Source organism: Camellia sinensis, chromosome 4 (assembly GCF_055761805.1).
Source record: "Camellia sinensis isolate YWXY chromosome 4, ASM5576180v1, whole genome shotgun sequence".
NCBI classification, from domain to species: Eukaryota; Viridiplantae; Streptophyta; class Magnoliopsida; order Ericales; family Theaceae; genus Camellia; species Camellia sinensis.
Window position 1 is genome coordinate 81,947,572 of NC_138964.1, and position 8,713 is coordinate 81,956,284.

The window sequence follows — 8,713 nt, forward strand, 5'->3', positions numbered from 1 at the left end:
CTACAACTCCCAAGACTGTTTCATATGGTGACTAATCGTGCGAGCTTCATGTGACTCTGTCGGGATTTCTTGTGGGGTAGATTTTTTCCTCCGTCATGGCTTTGGTTAGTGGCTAAGATGTCATGGCTATGAAGAGTGGGATGCTTATTGGATTCCATGTGTTTATCTGCAATAGAGACTGGGGGCATGTGGGGTTGGTTATCATTTTTTGTTTGGCTTGCGGGTTGTTGCTTTGTGAGTATGTCTGTTGTGTTTATAAGCTTTGTGGTGTTTATTTGTATCTTTGCCCATATATTCACCCCAAGTTTCCATCTACTGTCTTTGATGGTAGGGGTTACTTGGGGACAAAAGGATATATGGGCAAAGTTGGGCAATTTGTTTTTTTGTTCTCTTGCATCCCTCCCCTCCCTGTTCTTAGGGGGTGCAGTGGTTAGTTATGTTGGTTAGGTTATCATTTTTTTATTTGTTGTTGGGCATGCCTGGGGTATGCCCTTGTAAACTTCTAAATTTTATTTCTTTATTTTATGACTTACTCACCCCAAAAAAAAAAAAAAAGAGTGAGAAATATGAAGAAAATGAAAGGGAATTCAAATTCATTATTTTGGATTTGAGAATTGAACATTTAGTTGATTTAGAAAATCTAAAAGTAGGTGCTTAAGTCAAACTGATATCATTTAGTTACAATTACTCGATAAATTCTCTTTCTTTGAGGCTATGCAAGATTAGTTTGAGTTAAACTTGACCAATTAAGCTAATGAAAGAATTAATAGCCCAAGCTAACTAGTTCCTAGAACAAAAGAGAGAAGCATGGAGAAGGACGGTGAAGGTTAGAGAGAAACTTTCTTTTTAAGAACTAGAAAAGAAAGAAAAGAATGAGAAATATGAAGAAAATCAATGGGAATTCAAATTCATTTTTTTGGATTTGAGAATTAAACACTTTATTGATTTAAAAAACCTAAAATCAGGTGCTTAAGTTAATATTGTTAAGCTCCAATTACTCTATAAATTCTGTTTCTTTGAGGATAACCTGGATTAGTTTGAGTTAAACTTGGGCAATTAAACTAATGAAATTATTAGTGGCCTAAGCTAATTAGTTCCTAGAACAAAAGAGAGAAGAACGGAGAAGCTTAGAGGGGAACTTTCTTTTGAGCGCTAGAATAGACAAAAGAATGAGAAATAGGAAGAATATCAAAGGGAATTCAAACTCATCCTTTTGAATTTGAGAGTTGAACACTTAGTCGATTTAGAAAACTTAAAATGAGGTGCTTAAGTAAAACTAAAATTGTTGAGCCATAATTACTCAGTAAATTCTGTATCTTTGAGGCTAAGCAAGATTAGTTTGAGTTAAACTTGTCCAATTAAGCTAATGAATCAATTATTGGCCTATGTAAACTATTTCCTAGAACAAAAGAAAGAAGGATGGAGAAGGACAAAAAAGGTTGGAGAGAGACTTTCTTCTTGAGAGCTAGAATAGAAAAAAGAATGAGAAATATGAAGAAAATCAAAGGGAATTCAAATTCAACCTTTTGGATTTTAGAATTGAACACTTAGTTGATTTAGAAAACCTAAAATGATGTGGTTAAATTAATATCGTTCAGCTACAATTACTCCGTTAATTCTGTTTCTTAGTGGCTAAGTAAGATTAGTTTGAGTTAAACTTGGTCAATTAAGCTAATGAAGCAATTAGTGGCTTAAGCTAATTAGTTCCTAGAATAAAAGAGAGAATGATGGAAAAGGTTAGAGAAAAACTTTCTTGTCGAGAGCTCAAAGAGAAAGTTAGAGAAAAGAATAAGAAATAGGAAGAAAATCGAAGAAAATTCTAATTCATCCTTTAGATTTGAGAATTGAACACTTAGTTGATTTAGAAAACCTATAATAAGGTGTTTAAGTTAAACTAATATCGTTAAACTAAAATTACTCAGTAAATTCTCTTTTTTACAGGCTAAAAAGATTAGTTTGAGTTAAACTTGACCAATTAAGCTAATGAAACAATTAATGGCCAAAAAGAATGAGAAATAGAAGAATATTGAAGGGAATTCAAATTCATCCTTTTCAATTTGAGAATTGAACACTTAGTTGATTTAGAAAACCTAAAATGGGGTTCTTAAGTTAAACTAAAATCGTTAAGTTCTAATTACTCAATAAATTCTTTTTCATAGAGGCTTAGCAAGATTATTTTTAGTGAAACTTGCCCAATTAAGCTAATGAAACAATTAATGGCCTAAGTAAATTCATTCCTAGAACAAAAGAAAGAAGGATGGAGAAGGACGGGGAAGGTTAGAGAGAAACTTTCTTCTTGAGAGCTAGAACAGAAAAAAAAAAAAAAAAAAAAAAGAATGAGACACAAGAAGAAAATCAAAGGGAATTCAAATTCATCCTTTTGGATTTGATACTTGAACACTTAGTGGATTTAGAAAACTTAAAATGAGGTGGTGAAGTTAATATCATTAAGCTATAGTTACTTAGTAAATTCTGTTTCTCATAGGCTTAGTTTTAGTTAAACTTGGCAAATTAAGCTACAAAAACAATTAGTGGCCCAAACTAAAGTTCCTAGAACAGGGAGAGAAGGAGGGAGAAGGACAGAGAAGGTTTGGGGAAAAATTTCTTCTCGAGCGCTAGAATAGAAAAAAGAATGAGAAATGGGAAGAATATCAAAGGGAATTCAAATTCATCCTTTTGGATTTGAGAACTAAACACTTAGTCGATTTGAAAAACCTAAAATGAGGTGCTTAAGTTAAACTAAAATTGTTAATCTATAATTACTCAATAAATTCTTTTTCTTAGAGGCTTAGCATGATTAGTTTGAGTTAAACTTGGCCAATTACGTTAGTGAAACAATTAGTAGCCTAAGTAAATTTGTTCCTAGAACAAAAGAGACAAGGATGGAGAAGGACGGAGAAGGTTAGAGAGAAATTTTCTTCTTGAGAGCTAGAACAGAAAAAAAGAATTAGAAATATGAAGAAAATCAAAGGGAATTCAAATTCATCCTTTTGGATTTGAGAATTGAACACTTAGTTGATTTAGAAAACCTAAAATTAGGTGCTTAAGTTAAACTGATATCGTTAACTACAATTACTCGGTAAATTTTATTTCTTAGAGGCCAAGTAAGATTAGTTTGAGTTAAACTTGGCCAATTAAGCTAATGAAAGGATTAATGGCTTAAGCTAATTTGTTCCTAGAACGAAAGAGAGAATGATGGAGAAGGACAGAGAAGGTTAGAGAGAAACTTTCTTCTTGAGAGCTAGAACAGAAAAAAGAATAAGAAATATGAAGAAAATCAAAATGAATTCAAATTCATCCTTTTGGGTTTGAGAATTGAACACTTAGTTGATTTAGAAAAACCTAAAATGAGGTGCCTAAGTTAATATGGTTAAGTTCCAATTACTTAGTAAATTCTGTTTCTTTGAGGCTAAGCAAGATTAGTTTGAGTTAAACTTGGCCAATTAAGCTAATGAAACAATTAATGGCCTAAACTAATTAGTTACAAGAACAAAAGAGAGAAGTACGGAGAAGGTTAGAGGAAAACTTTCTTCTTAACCACTAGAATAGCAAAGAGAATGAGAAATAGGAAAATTTTGGGCTGTGACAGTACTATTCACCACGACAATTACTATTTACCCTTCTTGGTCGTTATTAATCTTACTGGGCATTTTTCGTCCGTGGTTACTATTCATCGCCGAAGGTACTATTCATCATCGGGGTTACTATTCATCGTCGGTGTTACTATTCACCTCCAGAGGTTACTATTCACCGCCGATCACTATTCATTCGGTGGGGTCACATCTTTAACAAATTAGATGGTTTGACTGACCATTTGAAGTGGTAAAATTATAACAATTTATTTTTTTGGGTGAATAAAATTATAACAATTTATAAGTAGTAAACTACAACATTTTATTTAAAGCAATAAATTACAAATAGTTTATATACAACAATAAATTATAGCAGATATGTGGGTGGTGCAGCCTTCCCATTAAAGCAATAAAATAATTATATAAACAAAATAGACAGATATGTGAGTGGTGCAACCTTCCCGTTAAAGAAATAAAATAATTATACAAACAAAATAGTAAATTATAATAGATATGTGGGTGGTGCAGCCTTCCCGTTAAAGCAATAAAACGGTTATAAAAAGATATAAAGGAAGTATTTGAACAAGTTATATCACATTTTAAATTAAATAAAAGTCTGAGAAAATTCACCTTTTGGGAAAATGACAAATTTTCTGATTTACAAACTTTCTTTTGATTGCCCTTAAGGTTGTGGAATGTGTTCTCAATTCTCAGTCCAAAATTTAGAATTATAGCTTTAGTAGTTAGTTTTTGAATGGTGTATGGAAATAAAAGTTTGGTTCAGAAAAATAAAGTATCTAAGAAAATATTTTATTTTCTCTCTCTCTCAAAAACTAATTTTCCTTCTTTTCTTTTCTTTCTAATTCTTTTTCCTCTCAATCTTCTGATCTTTTTTCCTCTCAATTCTCTGATCTCTCCCCTCTTTCAATTCTTTGATCTCTCCTTTTATAGAAAATAAAATTAAGAAAATGACAAAAGAACAAACGGTGGAAGGAGCTGATTTCAAAAGGTGCATAGTTATTTTACTATGCACTGCACAGTAAAATTACTATGCATTTTACAATATAATAATATATAAAAGGTATTATTAGTATAAATATATGTATAAATACCCAAAAAATATATATAAAAACACAAATATATAAAATTATAAAATAACAAAATACATGGACTAATAAAAAATATTTTAGCAGGCCAAATATGTAACATAATTTGACCAAAGCGGGTCTTAAAGCAAAAGAAAATAAAAAAACAAACGTTGGGAGGCTGGAGAGTTTCAAAGGAGGAATAGTATATAACATATAAAATATTTAATATATATACACAAAAGTATGGTGCGTGGGTGAAACCACAGCACGGAATAAATAAAATATTATATAATATGACATACTATATATATATATATATAATATTACATATAAAAAAAGTAAAAGAAAATAGGGAATGGATCTAAAAAAATTTGGCAAAAAATGAGTGTAAGGTTGAGATTAAAGTTTACATTCCATCTTTTCACTGAGAATTTTGTGAGATAGCATATTCTTATTTTCATCATCGGGTAATCAAAAGAAAGCACCTAAGTCTTAAGGGCGGTCAAAATGGGGTGTCTACAAAACCCAATTCCAGAAATCATTATCAAGAAACATATTGGACATATGATTAGACACATGGATAGTGCGGATTTGAATGATACCTGACAAAGCGATCTAGATTTGCCAAATATGAAATCAACAGAACCTTGAATGTAATACTGATAAAAATAGTGTGATCCGTAGTCATCTAGAAGTGTGTCCTGTGTCCCCAAGACCTAATTTGTACAACATTGCTTTATTGGCAGCTAATCTTAATGCTATAACTTGCATTCCATAGGCTCTAGGTATTGTAACCACTGTGTTCTGGCATACTGCGCCATTGATGAGAATTGTTGTGTTTTAGGTTTTTGTTTTCAAAAATACGAATAACAAAAACATATATGTGTTTGTACCTCATAGGTGATTCCAGTTGTGCAGAAGAAATCAGATTCTATGGTGACTGAAGCTGATCTAGAAGTCCCTAGTTGACACTCATTTTTCTCTTCATCGGAAGCTTTATCATTCCAAGTGACAATTGTTTCAGAAGTTCAATTTTCGTCTCCAATGAATGAAATGTAAGGTTTGGAGTTTGGAACAAACAACTTTTCTCTACATCGAAATTTCATTAAAGTATTCTTAGTTCTTTAAATATATGTAGAAACACGAAAGGCTATGATGACAGACTATGAAGCATGGACATTCGAAAATCGGTGCCGTGGAAGTGTCTGACATGCGAACACGTTGGGGACACGTCGAGGACATGTACAGGACATGCTAGATGGCGTGTCCCTTTAATTTAATGATTTTTTTTTTTGTAGGGAACATGGCGGGGACACGCGTGTCCATATCGGGACACAGTATAGAACACAACGGGCTCATTTTTAATTTTGTTATATTTATTTGGGGTCAAAGTGTAATATTTAAAAAGTGAAAAAAAAAACAACAATGCATAAAATTGTGTACCCCATCCACTCGTCTATGCAGTCGATCCAGTTAGCAATGACAGTCGATCTAGTCAATCCATTGAACCAATCGTCTATCGATGACAGTCAATCCAGTCGATCGAAGACACCCATCCATCCAATCGATCAAAGACTTCAAAATTAAGCCCCTCTATCACTCTCTCTCTCTCTCTCTCTCTCTCTCTCTCTCTCTCTCTCTCTCATGCTCGATTGTAATTATAGGGTAAATCTAGTCATGAGTTTCCTGATAATGCAACATAAGCATCAGTATGTAAAACTGTATATATGTTTATATATCATGTATAATAAAATATCTAATTGTTATTTCTTAAAATATCATATATAATAATAATTTTTGTAAATTATTATTTCTTAACTTTTTAATATATAATAAATAAAATAAATCATCCAATTATTTGAAAGAAATCTAATTAAATCATATACAATAAAAAAAATTATAAAATAAAATATGTAATTTTTCTTTTTGTTTATTTTAACATATTTTATTATTCCTTATTTGTTATATTTTTTTAATAATATATATATCCATTAAAAACAAAAAATAAATTAACAATAACACATTATTTAAAAAATATAATAAATAAATAAAATAATTAATGTGTATTAAAATAAAAATATTTATAAAAAATTAAAAAAAATTGCCATGTCCCCTGCCATGTTCGTGTCCTCATTTTTCAGAAATTGTTATGTCCCATGTCCGTATGCGTGTCCGCGTCCGTGCTTCATGGATGACAGAAAATGGTACACTGACATAATTTTTAAACAAAAAAAAAACCATCTGGCATAACATTAAAAAAAGAAAAAAGAAGAAAAGATGGTGGTAATTTTGAAATCATTTGTCATGTTTTGTTTTGGTTTAAATGAAATGATCACAATGGTAACGTCATCACATATAATAAAATAAAAGCTAATTTGCAGTAGACCGTTCATTATTTTTTAAAAACAAATATGATGGAAATTATAAGATTTCAAGTATTGAATAAATGTGATTTTTTTTTTTTTAAATGGCCTACACAGAAATTTAGAAAATATTCAACATGAGACCTGAGGTAGGCCTCACAAACCCAACATAACCAAACTAGACTTCTTTCAATTTGAACAAAAGCAAGATCCTATATGTAACCCAAATAATTAAGTCGAACTATTCCCTTTTTATGTGCAAAAAAAGGCAGATACTTGACACAAATATTTTAGAGTTTAACAATTCAGCATATTATGATAACATAAATAGCTAAACAAATGTAAATAGCCATTTAACTAATTCTAAAACATTAAAGATCATCTAAATCATTAACCAAATAATAATAAAAAACATAAAATCCTTGAAGTATGCCTTTTGTGTTACTTTAGACCCTAAATTCTCAATTTCGTCCCTAAACACTGTAAGACTATATATGTTTTGTCTTTTTCATATATGTTTATGGACCAAAAAAACAAAATCACAAACTTTAGGAAAAAAGTTATAGGAAGCACATACTTGAAGGACCATAACTATATTTTATTATCATTGTGATAATGATTTGGGTGGTCAGAAGACCCTTGACAACATCTTCTCTCTCCAGTGGATGTGGTTCGATACATCCGTTCGTATGGAATATCGAACAGCCACATTGGAAGTGGAATATCTTCCTGCGTTGGGTCTTCTTCTTCTCATTGTGATGTCTCTTCTTGATTGGTTCTGGCAAACAGGAGCTGGTCGACTGTGTAAAACTCTGCATTTTGGATCATTCACGCTTGGGGCTTGGCGTGTTCATGTTTTTCCAAAAAATTCTTTGTAACTGGAATCGGCTCCTGGGTCACATAATATAATGGCTGGAATCCCGCCCTTTATTTTCCTTGGGCGGGCATATTTGCAATTTGAAATCCATTCCCGTTGGGCTCCAATAAATTCCCGCCAGTGTTTTAAATATTGTGGGGCCACATCATCGATTACATTATATAACACGTCATCATTGTGGTCCTACAAATCGATGTGGGCAGAATAATAATTATGTGGTCCCAACGACCGGGCCCAACATGTTTTTCCAATGCGTGATGGGCTTTCAATTATAATGTTTTGGGCCTGTGTGGTCGTTAGGCTTCGTCCCTGATGTTCTCTGCAACCCATTGTTGTATACATGTTGGCACGATCCATGTCGTCTCTGTAAACGGATGAACGTATGGCAATGAGGGTTTAAACGATATCCGATCATAATTGTATGACAACTTATCGTAATTTAACCAAAAACATTTTGGATCGCCATTTCTTACCATTGCCAGTGCTTCCTCCTTGCTGTCTGCTGCAAGTGCCTCTCGATATATATTTTCCTTATTCTCCTGGCTAGCGCAGCGGCCCCTTTCACGAAATTCACCCCATTCTGTGAAATCACCATATTTGGAAATGTATTCTAATACAGCCTAGTGGTTGTTTGCCCCTTGCATATTTGGATGGAAATGGCGATTACTGTTGTCATTTGTCATGTAAAACATCAAAGAAACATTCATCTTGCGTCTGAAAATGGAATGGAAATTGGACTAGCGCATGTAGATGTGGTTCGCTGTCCTCGTGGAATTCTTGTACAACTCTGATACAATTTGGGGGTCTGTTGGT